Genomic DNA, 12,544 nt, shown 5'->3' with positions numbered 1-12,544 from the left:
GAACGAAAAACCAAAGTCTTGTTGGCATGCACGTGTAACGAGATGAAATGAAATGGGGTTTAACGCCCTACTGCTCTGCTGCACCGACTGGGGTAATGCGACTGGGGTAATGAAGACAGTGTGCTATGAGAGAAATTTTGCCCTGCTCCTATTTCGAATTCCAACTGTCGATGGTTCTTTTACGTACACGACAGTGTGAAGGCCTACATGGGATCTCGTTTTTTCGTCCTGTTTTAAAGTTAACACTGGCCAGGCCCTCCGTCCCATTCCAATGACAAAGAGGAACCATTGAACTTTCTCAGGGGCGAACACGGGAGCTCCAGGTTAGCAATCCAACATCTTACTCACTGAGCCACCGCGACTCCCTGGCGTGTACGTAAACAACACCCTAGACAGTTGGAATTCAAAATAGGACTCTTTCTTACTGCGGGGGATATGTCCGTCTTCATTTGTAGATAAAAGTATGACGTTAAACTTCATTTCATTCATTTTAGAGAGAGGGAGAGAGATAGAGAGAGAGAGAGAAATGGGGTTTAACGTCCACTCAACACAAACCAGGTCATTTCGGGACTAACATATGGTTCAATTTTATTTCAATAATTTGCTAGCGTGTAGGGCTCTTTAGCAGTGGGAGGAAACCAGAGGACCCGGACAAAACCCACGAGGTTGGACAGGCCACCCTACCAGTTAAACTAAAAATTGACTCATTCATTATGTTAGTTTATTATAAAGCGTATCAAAATCGAAATAAAATGTATTGGGTAATCCAATTTATAATCTGTTTCACAAGTCTCAGAAACTCAATTTCTAAAATTTACAGAGGTTTTCAGAAATTCGTTCAGTATGATATCATAACTGCTAAAGGTAAAGGGAAGTTGAAATTATTAAATGTTCAAAATCAGTTTTCCCCCTTTACTTCAATATTGGAAAAGTCGTCTCGGGTTTCCTTGCTAGAATGTCCCAAATTCGAATCACGGCCTTGGCAGAAACGAACATTGTCACGTGGCAGTTTGCCCCCCACCCCCTTTGCCTCCAATATTGCACAAGCGACGGAAGTGGTGGAGGTGTATAAGGTTGGTGTTTATGAAGATGTGAATATCATATTAATTACAATGTATTGGGATTTTATGACTAGGGAATATATTGATTGGCATTTTATGACAAGTGGAATGTAGGCCTATCCTATATGTTTTATTTTGTATCGAGGGAATATATAGGGGTTTTTTTTTGTCAAGGGAATATATAAGCTGGGATTTTATGACAATGGAATAGATTTAAATAGATAGGGATTTTAAAGAGAACAATATGTATGATGGAAATTTATTATTAGGGTCAAATATATGCGTTTTAGATTATCAGTGTCGCCTGTCTAACCTCGAAGATCTCTCTCTCTCTCTCTCTCTCTCTCTCTCTCCCCACCACCCCGGCCTCGCCCTTTGTCTCTCCTGAAACGATCCGTTTAGTCACGTGTTACCCCCCCCCCCTCTCTCTCTCTGTGACAAGCCAATATATCTACAATCTATCGAATATAATTGTGTTCATAACTTTTATCTATACCATCAAACTGGTCTGACTGCTTCCCTGTCAATGTTATCGAGATCACCGACTGGATCATCTTATATAGTTGGTCTATTATTAGCATTCAGCGTGATGTTTATATCGTTGCTAAGTGTACATGATGGGGAAACCTCCACCACATTCCATTCTTATTACATTTATCGACTGGGATATCCTTTTATTTGTTTCTCTACATTCCCTGAATTCCGCGGTGTTGTAAATAATCCCAAGTCAGCCATATCGAAACAATCATACTCTACATTCTTATATGACAACATCACAATAAAATGTAATTTTATGAATAATGTACACATATATATTGCGATCTATAAATTTACCGCATAAAATAATACAAAACAGGGGGGTGGTTTACTAGCTCTTGTTTCATTAATACACTTAAAAAAAGAAGTGAAACGTCATTGTAAATCTAAAATAGGTCCCATGCTGAAGGAACAGACAGATTTGCCATTATGCAAAATAAGCACGTGCTTAGGGTACGAAGAGGAATTGGATGGGGGGGGGGGGGCAGAGGTTTTCATTACAGTGCTCAATTTGCCATCGTGAAAATGATGCAACTTAACCCGGGCCCACCAAAATGATTTTGCGAACAGAAAGTCTAAATAAAAGTTATTTTAATATCAACATATAACATAAGTTTGTTTCATATCAAAGATGGCTAAGGTTTTAATTTGGATTCATTTGCAACAAGTATTGGAACCGTGCATTGTTACATGGATCTTTGTTAGTCCTGGTTATTGTCCTGCAATGTCTGTTATTTAAGAATAAAAAAAATGCTGCTCGGTGTTTTATGTATGGCACCGAACAACTCTAACAATCCCAAGACATCACAGAACCAAAATATTATTGCAAAACCAACTCCATTAAATTACCCTTATAGAAAGCCCCGGGTGAACCGGTAGGCATAACGGTTAACACACATTATTGTTTTAATATGAAATGGGACATATTTCAAATCTTTTCCCTTTCCTTGTTTTCCACTACTTTGCATTTGAGTATCATGCCATCATATGAGGAGGGGGGGGGGGGCGATTAGTTAGCACGTGCGCGCTGAATCATAAGGTCTGTCATTGAGTCAACTGGCGTGGTTTCGATTCCCCGGTTGTATGTGACAAGGAGTGGGGTCGCATATGCGCAATCTCATGGGTTTCTCCGGGTCCTCTGGTTTCCTCCCACTGTTAAAGACCCCTATGCGCAAGCGAGTTATTGAAATAAAATTGAAACATATGTTAGTCCCGAAACGACCTAGTTTGTGTCGAGTTGACGTTAAACCCCATTTCTCTCTCTCTCTCTCTCTCTCTCCCCATAATATGAGTTATATAGTTTACACTCATAATGCACTCAATAACACGGGCACAAATGTATGTTACCAAAAGAAAACTGCATATTATCATGCAATAAAATAGCAGAAGCTTGGTTGAAATTATGTAGATAATTTTGTTCCGGGTAGATATAATAATGTTTGTTGTTTTTTGACGTGTGTACGTCAACGCACCACAGGACAGGCCCAACCACCTATCAGTGTTAAGCAACCAAGTAGCTGAAACGTGTTACCCAGTTTAGCCATACACTCATCATAACATAGTGAGTCAGACGGAGAAATCTTTTACTATAGTAAATACCCCGATAACGTGCTTACCAATTACTCATCGACAACGCTGTCTGCAAGTCGAGCCACTTTTATCATTGTGAACGTTGATTTTCTAGCAGGAATTAGTAAAAGTATGACGCTTAAAGACGACATGGAAAATGCTAACAAGGAATTACAGTAAGTATAATCTTCATTAATGATTTCTGCTCAAATATATGGTATTCAATGATAGAGATTCAATTGTCAACTCTAACTGAGGTTATTTAGAGACAATCATCTTTATTTTCTTTCTAAGTAATAAAACACATGGCAGATGTTGCCAGGGCAGTGGCGGAGAATATCTCTACCTGCACGATAACTTCAAGGTTAGTGAAAAATACCGCCATTGTCAATTCTTACGGAGGTAAATCGAAATAAGCATCTTTATTGTTATCTACAGCAAAAATATATGTTAGGTGAATTCTGTCAGGGCAGCGGCACAAAACGGCCCTTTTATCACACACGCTTCATAGGTGATGAAATAGTCCGCAATAGATTATTCTAGGTTAGCTGGCATAAACAACATGGATTATCATTTGAATAATACAAACTGGGTTAATAGCTCGACGTAGTGTAAAAAAAACAGAAGCTGCACCAAGTATCTTCAGGTCAATGGCAGATATAACAAAGGATACACTATAAGCTTAGTTCACTGACACAAACTAGTGCTCATTAAGTGCATGCCTGCCACCACTCTTTATCACGCTTTATGGCCTATGGCAAAATTTGAACCACATTTAGCCCTGCATAGGCCTACTGAAGACTGATAAATGAACGCTTTCTAAACACATTTTGCCCGTCTTCCTTATCCCGGTTGGTGCAGAAAAGAAATTTTGGGTGAAAGCTTTCACTATAGAACGTAAATACATGGTATCCACCACGGGAAAAGTCCAAGGCAGTGCGCCTTGGATAACAAGGGCTAGCTAAATGCCTTGCGATTCATTATTTTTGAGGCTAAATTTAAGTCTTAGACCGGTATCCTAGGCATGGGCTTTATTTTTAACAACGTAAAATGCATATAAAAATTGTACGAATTTTCAACAATAGGCTCTGCGTGATATAATTATTATGATACAGCTATAATATATTAGGGTCATTCAAGGGTGTCAAAAAATTATTTGATTACCGTTTTCTCAGAGCTATATAAAATCTTATAACAAATTGGTGACAATATGACGTCACTGTTGCTATGTTACAAGGGAGACTAGGAACTACCTATACAAGTAAAAAATCTTACTGGGAAAACACCTGTAGATATAACACCTAGCTGAATATCCACGACTTACGTGAGCGAAGATCCCGGCAGTTCTTAATATAGATACTTGTAAACCTACATTATAATAATATGGCATGATCTCGTATGTTTTGTGGTCTGACTAGAGGTGAATCACGAGTTGAGGCGTTATGGAGAAATTTGCAAAATCCATCAATAACTTAACCGCATGGACTATAAATAGATTGCGCAAATATTATATTAGATCAATTTATCTGTTGCAACAAAAGAAGAGGGCGATATTAAAAAAGATAAATATTTATTTTGACATTTTGATAATTTGAATTGTTAAACAGTAGCCCGACCTTGGGTGTAACTTGGGCTAGACCTACTTATGAAAACATTTAATTGCTTTAAGAAAATACCAAATGGGGCGTATGGTATGGTGCACAAATTTCAAAATTATCTGAATTAACCCACTTGTTTAATCTTCTCTTCTTTCATTTTGATCTTACATTTGAAAAAAGAAAGCAACGAATCAGTATGCTTTATTGGGTTCACACAAAAAAGAACTCGATATAGGCCAAGGTTTAAAAGTTCCAAAGTTGAAAATGGTATTTAACAATTTTCAGAAATCCGCGTTAGCAACTATTCTTCATTTGCATAGCCTGCCTTCTTCGATAGGAGGCAGTTGTACTCAATGACCTGTATTGATCAGGACCACGATGACTAACGGAATCTCCAGATTTAATCAATATACCGAGGGCTTTCCCAGAGAATGTTTACATGTTAGCGCGAGAATGATGTCAGCATGACTCATTTTACAGTCGATGTGTTCATCTTATTTTGACCATGACAAATCAGAAAAACCTTGATAAATTATAAATACGTGTTGTAGTTGACTCATAGTTTTTTTTTTATATAATCGTGGACTGCACGTAGGCCCATATACATTTAAAACTTGGAATATTATCATAGGTATAATAAAACAACCGCGTGCAAGTATAGAAACTATCGGAACAGCCATTATAGTAATAAACAAACTTTAAAGATACATTACTCACTTTCAACAAGACAATAAATATAATCAAATTTAAATAACACCATGACTTGCCTAATCATCACAAAATCCAAGCAATGGCCTGCTTAGGGCAACACATTTAACACAAATGTATTAGAGCATATGCTACACTGTGTACGACTTCCAGCGATATATTGGCAGATTCGTCTCAACATTATATTTTACTTTATATAAACTCTTTATTAGGGAAATCTTGCATTTTTACAGACCGAGTGAAATGGGATTTTCATGTAATATTTTTCTGCACCAATCGAGCAAATGAACGACTAGACGCTAAAAAATAAATATTCCTTGTCAGGCCCTCCGTTATCAACCACTGAAAAATCCCGCGGCACCTTCTCGGCATTCACTGGGCCATCGTGACAACGAATCCTTGGGAATGTTACCGGTTTTCTTCACCCTGCATGTATACATTTAAACCGAAACTTAAAAAAAACCAACCAAGATATACAACTATGGTGTGCTTGTTGTCTTAAAGATTTTCAGATTCTTAGAAATGCCGACCGAAGCGTCATACTATTAGACGCAAATATTCGATAAATGGCACCCTTTAAAAATCTCATTGCTCCAATATTCATAATACCGTACATGTCACAAACAACAAACTCATGACATTAACACTGAATAAATATTGCAAAATCGTCGGACATATATATTATGACTGTTGTCACCAATATGATAAATGATAGGATAAAAGACATTTTAGAAATGCAGATTTAATATCGACATTCCGCCCACACTCCATCAGAAGCGAGTAAGGCACTGATACGCTACCTTGGAGGTCTAGGGTATGCCCCCGGTGTTTGCCTAGCAATTTCCTCGGTATTTTCCTGCGTGATTCCCCAATGTCAGTGGTGCAGGACGGAGGGTTGGGTGGGGACGAAACCCCGAGGTCCCTTGTGCACATATAAAAGAACCCTTGACAGTTGGAGTAGGCCGTTGCGCCGCTGAGGGTGTGGGCAATTTCCCTTCATTAGCCCAATCGGTGCAGAAAAGTAGGACGTTAAACCCCATTCTTCGATTTCTGTTTTTTTGTGAAGCATTTAAGTTTTTGTTTATTTTTTTTTATCTAGAATACCGACTGGAATTGGTTCATGTGTAAAACAGTGTATCGCAGACGCTGCTGTTGACAATCGTCTGAAAATTGGTGTGTTGGAATGCGCTGCATTGTTAAAATGGTACGTCTATAACTTACTATAGGTCATATACTTACTTTTCAGGGGGTGGGGGTGTTGTTGGGATGGCCTAGTGGTCTACAGTGTCACGCTTCGATCTCTAGCTGGCAGGGTACCCCGGTTTCCTCCCACAGGAAAGACCCCTGTGTGCACACTGAGCATAGTAAAATATCACCCTCAGTGGAAGAGGACGTTAAACACTAATAGAAGAAGAACTTGCTTACAGCACTCTGTATTTTAACTAACTTCATTTCTTGTTTTACTTTGGGGGGGGGGGGGGGTGACTAGACGTTGTTTATTATTACCAGTCTCTCATCATTGACTTTGGAAAATTTCTCGGCTAACACTGGAATCGAACCCGGGACCTCCTGGCTTGTAAGCAAGTGGCTTACTCACTGAACCACCATGGCCCCGAACGTTAAATCTATATATTAAACCTTACGATAGTTTCTGTCAATCATAAATACAGTTTCACAGTGGTCGCGCCGCGCCGTAAACGAATAAATGTCATATGTATTATTTATTTCGATGATTTAAGTATGAAATATGGAATTTGGCATTGAACACGGCTTTTTAATTATTTTATTTTACAGTAATGCCGATAATGTGATGTTATGTGTGCTACCCGATGCAGGAAGTGAGAATATTTCGGTCAATATTCAACACACGTTAATTGAAGCCTTCTGCCGAGAAAATGATATTAAAATTCTCAAGGTAAATACGTAACACGATTCCAGCCAAAGTAATACTTTAATATCTGTATTTATCAAATTACCATAATGCTCTAGCAGACGTTGTGACCACTTCCGAGTGCAATCATACAAATGTCAAAATAAAGGCACCGACTATGAAAATTGGGAAACGCATTATATTTAAACAAGAGTGTAAGCTTTGCACACATGACACTAGTTTACATGCCTTAAAACATTAAAAATACTGTAAAAATGAATCGCTGTTTACGTAAACAAGACATCATAGATAACATTTTCATTTCGAAATAGACACCCGTACTTGTTTCTGTACAGGCGTTTAATAAATCTGTAAACATGTGTAAAAAATTATTTGTTTGTCAAATTTAATAGGTTGGCATTTTATGTAGCAATTAGTATGAATATTGCCCATATGTAAAACACTACGCGAATTTAAAAATTGAAAAGCGTAATCAAATACGTAGATTTGCATGGCATTACGACAATTACATACGCCGGGCGATGAAGATGATGGACTGCTGAGAGGCACCCAATTGACGTAATATATGTTTTCCGCCGTTTTTATTAAATGGTTACGATCAAATAAATATCTTACAATTTAAAAGCGACGACGTCGTCCCTGTATACATAAAACTAAAATCTGACATTGATCAAAAAGGCGACGCCAAAGAAAATAAAAATTGTGACGCAGGGAAAATGACAAAAGGAATAGTATATGTATATTTTTTTTCTTGATAACTGAGTCTATTTCGGTACAGACGATGTATATTTATATCATGGTAGTCTAAATATAGAAAGTTCTTCAGCTATATATATCAGACGGCGTGATAAATCTATATAATGTCAACAGTTTGTATCATCAGCGCGCGTATCTCGTTCTTTGGCGTCGTAATTCTCGCGTCAAAGATTCCTCGATTTTTATGTAACATAAGATGTTAATTTTATGGCAAATAACTCCAAAACAGACATAAAATATACAACGCTTGTCTTGTCTCCAGTTTTCTATTAGACAAAATAATGTTCCTTAATATTTGACACATCGTGCATTTAAAGTAAAATAGACACAGCATGATATTATGATCATACAATTTTATACCCAAATAAGGCGTTGTTCGCTTTTATTGCTAGCAGGACGCCTGATTTATATACAGTCAGGTTGAGTTTTAAAACCCTATATTATTAAGGAATATCAATAGTTTGGATATATGCATGCAAATATTAGTCATTCGGATGGTAAGAAAAACTGAGGTCCTGTGTTCACTTTGATGTGACAGTTTAAATCCAATTGCTGTCCGGTCACAATTCGCCTATATAATATCACACTGAATGACGTATACCCGTCTTCATTCGCCCGGTTTGAGTAGAAAAGCAGGACGTTAAGCCCCACTTTATTCATTCATTCGCAAACAAATGTGCAATATCTGACGTTGCCAAAACGCATTGGGTTAATTTATTCTTCAATTATATAACAATAACATATATAAAATTGTTGCTAAAACATAATTATTCTATTGACCTAGATCTGTTGTACTGTTCAGACAGGAACTGTGAATAACAAGAATGAGAAAATAAAATTCATTGGCTGAACGTAATAAACCAATCATGCCGCGTTCATATTTTATGGCGTATTTTTCCGTATTACTTATTTGTGTAGGAAGTTATGGTACTCGTTTTTGCAGATAGTTCAGTAATCTTATAGGTTCCGAGTTCAAATTCCGTATACGTAGGACCAATGTGGTCTTTACCTTGACAACTGTAACGATAGCGGCGAAATTAAATGATGGCATGACCGGATATTCTCAATTTAATTCCATTCATATTAGTTATTAAAGGCAGTAAAAGAAACGTCATCAAACAAAAACATGGAATAGATATAGACACCAGTGAGACTAAAATAGGAAGAGAAATATAAAAATATATCAAATAACGATTTTTTTTTATTTACAGATTGACAGTTTCAGTAAAATATTGGTAACCAAGGGTGATGGTTACTATGGTAAACATATAAAAAACGATTACAAAACAGTTACATCTGATCTGAGCTGTCTACTGATTGAGGTATTTATTTATCTTTGTCTTCCTCATTATTTCAAATAACGCACAAAGGTTAAGTTAATGTGTTTATGTAAGCCATGTTAAATGAGTTTTATATTTACCGTACTTGATGTGAGATAAAATTATGCTATGACGTTATAGTTTACGTTACCTGTCAGTTCACAACAGAACAGACAATATAGAAATACATGTACATAGCACCACATTACAAAACCTCTTTCATGTTTCCCCAGACAGGCTATCGTGAAATATTGAAGGTGTTCTAAAATGTATAAAATAGGTATTTTGTTGTATTTCAGTATCCGAATGAGAAACTAAGCCCAGTAGACGAGGTCATCCTTCAGTATCATCAAAAATTACTACAAACATACAAACATTCTACTAAGCCTATCATCCATATTCCTGAGTGAGATCACCATATCGTAAAATGTTGGAAAAAAATCTTAATGGTGAGTTTCTATTCTATTCAAATCTTAATGGCGAATTTCTATTCTGGCCTCCTCATGTAGTCAGCTTCAACGCTATCCACTTATCTGTGCATTTACAGAATACTTAAAACCCAATGGCGTGCAGGTAGGGGGTCAGAGTGGACAGCGACCACAGTCAGCCACTTTAGGGAACATGCAATCAAAGAATGCTATAATTTAAGCTTTTTGAATTTGAAATTATTGCCATAGGCATCGTTGTACAAGCTGTCATACAATCCCACAATGTGGATCCAAGTTTTAATGAGCCAGGGCAAAGTGGACCCTACACGTTGACCATCATGGGTGGCAGGGTTTGTCATGCTATTTCCTACTCTTTTTACATTGAACACCCTAAAACCCTATTTTACACCAATGCGATGGGCAATAAATACCGACAAGAATAATATGATTTTTACAGTCTACATGTAATTTTATACTGAAGCATAACAAATTTAAATGTTTTTTTTTTCTTTATTACAGACTTCAGGTCATGCACCGCTCGAGTCTGACAGCTGCTCTGGTGCTTCTCGTTAGAACTTCCAGGGCTGCGACGTCACCAAAATGGCGTTATTGTGCTTCGCTGGCAGGAGCGCCAATCAAATGCAAGGTCACAGAAAGACACTTATGATCTTTACAAAAAAGATATGTGCCTAGATGTACTGACTGTGGGTGCTAACACGTGCATTTTAAAATCTAATTTCCATTTTTGTCATGGTGCAAATATTATTTGATCTTCGTGGAGCTGTGATTTGTAAACTCTTCATCCTTATATTCATTATCACCACGTAAGAACAAACAAGTGAATATAGACTGCAAACAAATTTGTAAATATTTCTTAGTATAAAATTGTCATTGAAACTATGTAAATAAAGCTTTTTATTTTTTGTATATTAAAAATGTATTCTTATTATTAGCAGCTGATGATGAGCGGATGGCAAATGCCGCTTCTTGCAATAAACCGGAATTTAACAAAAAACGTTAGAACAACAGACGTCCACGCTAACCGTGAACACATGCCGAGTGCATTTAAATCCGTTTAACACTTCGGAGGTCTTGGTCGAGCACATGCATTTTGGGCGAATCGCTGCGAGATGGTCAGTGTTAAACATTTTAACTGTCCTACTTAGAAAGCAGGGATGTAATGTCTTGCGGATTTAGTTCAATTTTGAGCTTAGTTGATGTCGGAGAGGGGATCTCTTCCACTGGGAATCAATTAACGGAACAGCTAATGTGAGAACCCCGTTCGTTACCTTAGAAACTATTGTAAGCGCGTGCTAAAAGTCCCGGGGATTTGTAGCTCCCTGATTGTACCCCATACACCTGCTGGCACGTGCTATTATTTGCATAAAGGTGATACTTGAAACATTAGTTGTCGTACGATGACAGATGGTACACCATGCACGCGACACGGTGACTCCCCATGACCGGGCACGCGACACCATAGCAACTAGACCCTAGACAACAAAGACCCCAACGGTTATCAACAAGGGCGATTTACATGACAAATGACTAAAAGATCAGAGTTACACTGAGCAGAACTTGTAATTATCTTCCCCATTCCTTTACACTATTCAACTTTATAAAGACCCCTGTTTGAAGAGCAAAGAAAATAGCTAGACAATGATAAACTTTTGAACTTAAATTTGAAACCCCTAATAGCGCCCTATATCACTATAAAGGCCATATGATTTCAACCGTTGGCCAGAAAGTTTTTAAATTGTAGTTTTGTACTCATATTTGAACCAATCAATGGGAAGTATCGTTAATTGTCACCCTTATTTTCAACACCGTTGTTATAAACTGGGATAATAGCCCATTTTGCAAAAGCAAACCCAACTATATTATTTTAAAAAAATGAAAGAGGCAATAATTGTAAATATCCCCTATTAAATATTGCCTGTGCATCCTCGTGGGTTTCTTCCGGTTTCCTCCCATATGCGCAAGCAAATTATTGAAATAGAATTGAACCATGTGTTACTGCTAGTCCCGAAATGACCTAGTTGGTGCCGGGTGGACACTAAACACCACCTATAAAATAAAACCAAGTACGAACAATCCAAACCATTAGACAAAATTCGAAGTCCTAAAAAAACGGTATAGGCAAAATAGTGTAATAAGGCAAAATAGTGTAATCAGCATGAAGTGTAATGTCACTCTATATTAATAGTGATATCAGTTAATTATCAAGCATCAATTATTGTTTTCTGAAAAATAAAATTCAGGAATTGTAGCCTAATGAGTATATTAAACATTAAACCTTGCACCAACAGCTTCAAAAACCCACCCGAAAAAAAACTAAAATAAAACCCCTAAAAAATCATAATAATAATAAAAAATATTAATTAAAAAAATAAAATAATGAACAACTGACTGATTTTAAATTAAGCTCTTCATATAGTTCACTTGCGCTGTCAACATATTTCATTTTATTAGCTGTCAATTTACTAAATGCCAACCCCAACTTCACGTGTTACCGTTATCAATCATAATTAAGGGTTTATAGGTCACACTTAAATGGCCTGTAATAATTATTCACTAATTAATAATCAAAATGATCACATGTATTTTTGTTGTTATTCCGTTAGATAGTTACAGTAGTGTGACAAGATTAGGTCGAAAGGTCACGGGGTTTCGAAAA

At 37.1% G+C, this 12,544-nt stretch overlaps 1 long non-coding RNA gene across 1 annotated transcript; it reads left to right on the top strand.

The window, feature by feature from the left end:
- The first annotated feature begins 3,107 nt into the window (after positions 1 to 3,107).
- LOC126818257 (uncharacterized) lies at positions 3,108 to 10,767 on the top strand. Its single transcript, XR_007679175.2, has 6 exons — positions 3,108 to 3,343; positions 6,573 to 6,677; positions 7,268 to 7,388; positions 9,332 to 9,442; positions 9,739 to 9,888; positions 10,387 to 10,767. It is a non-coding gene; the product is annotated as an uncharacterized LOC126818257 (long non-coding RNA).
- Positions 10,768 to 12,544: the final 1,777 nt, after the last annotated feature.

Source organism: Patella vulgata, chromosome 4, assembly GCF_932274485.2.
Source record: "Patella vulgata chromosome 4, xgPatVulg1.2, whole genome shotgun sequence".
In the NCBI taxonomy this organism is placed as follows: Eukaryota; Metazoa; Mollusca; class Gastropoda; family Patellidae; genus Patella; species Patella vulgata.
Note: the sequence above shows the minus strand (reverse complement) of the source record. Positions and strands in the feature narration are given on the sequence as shown.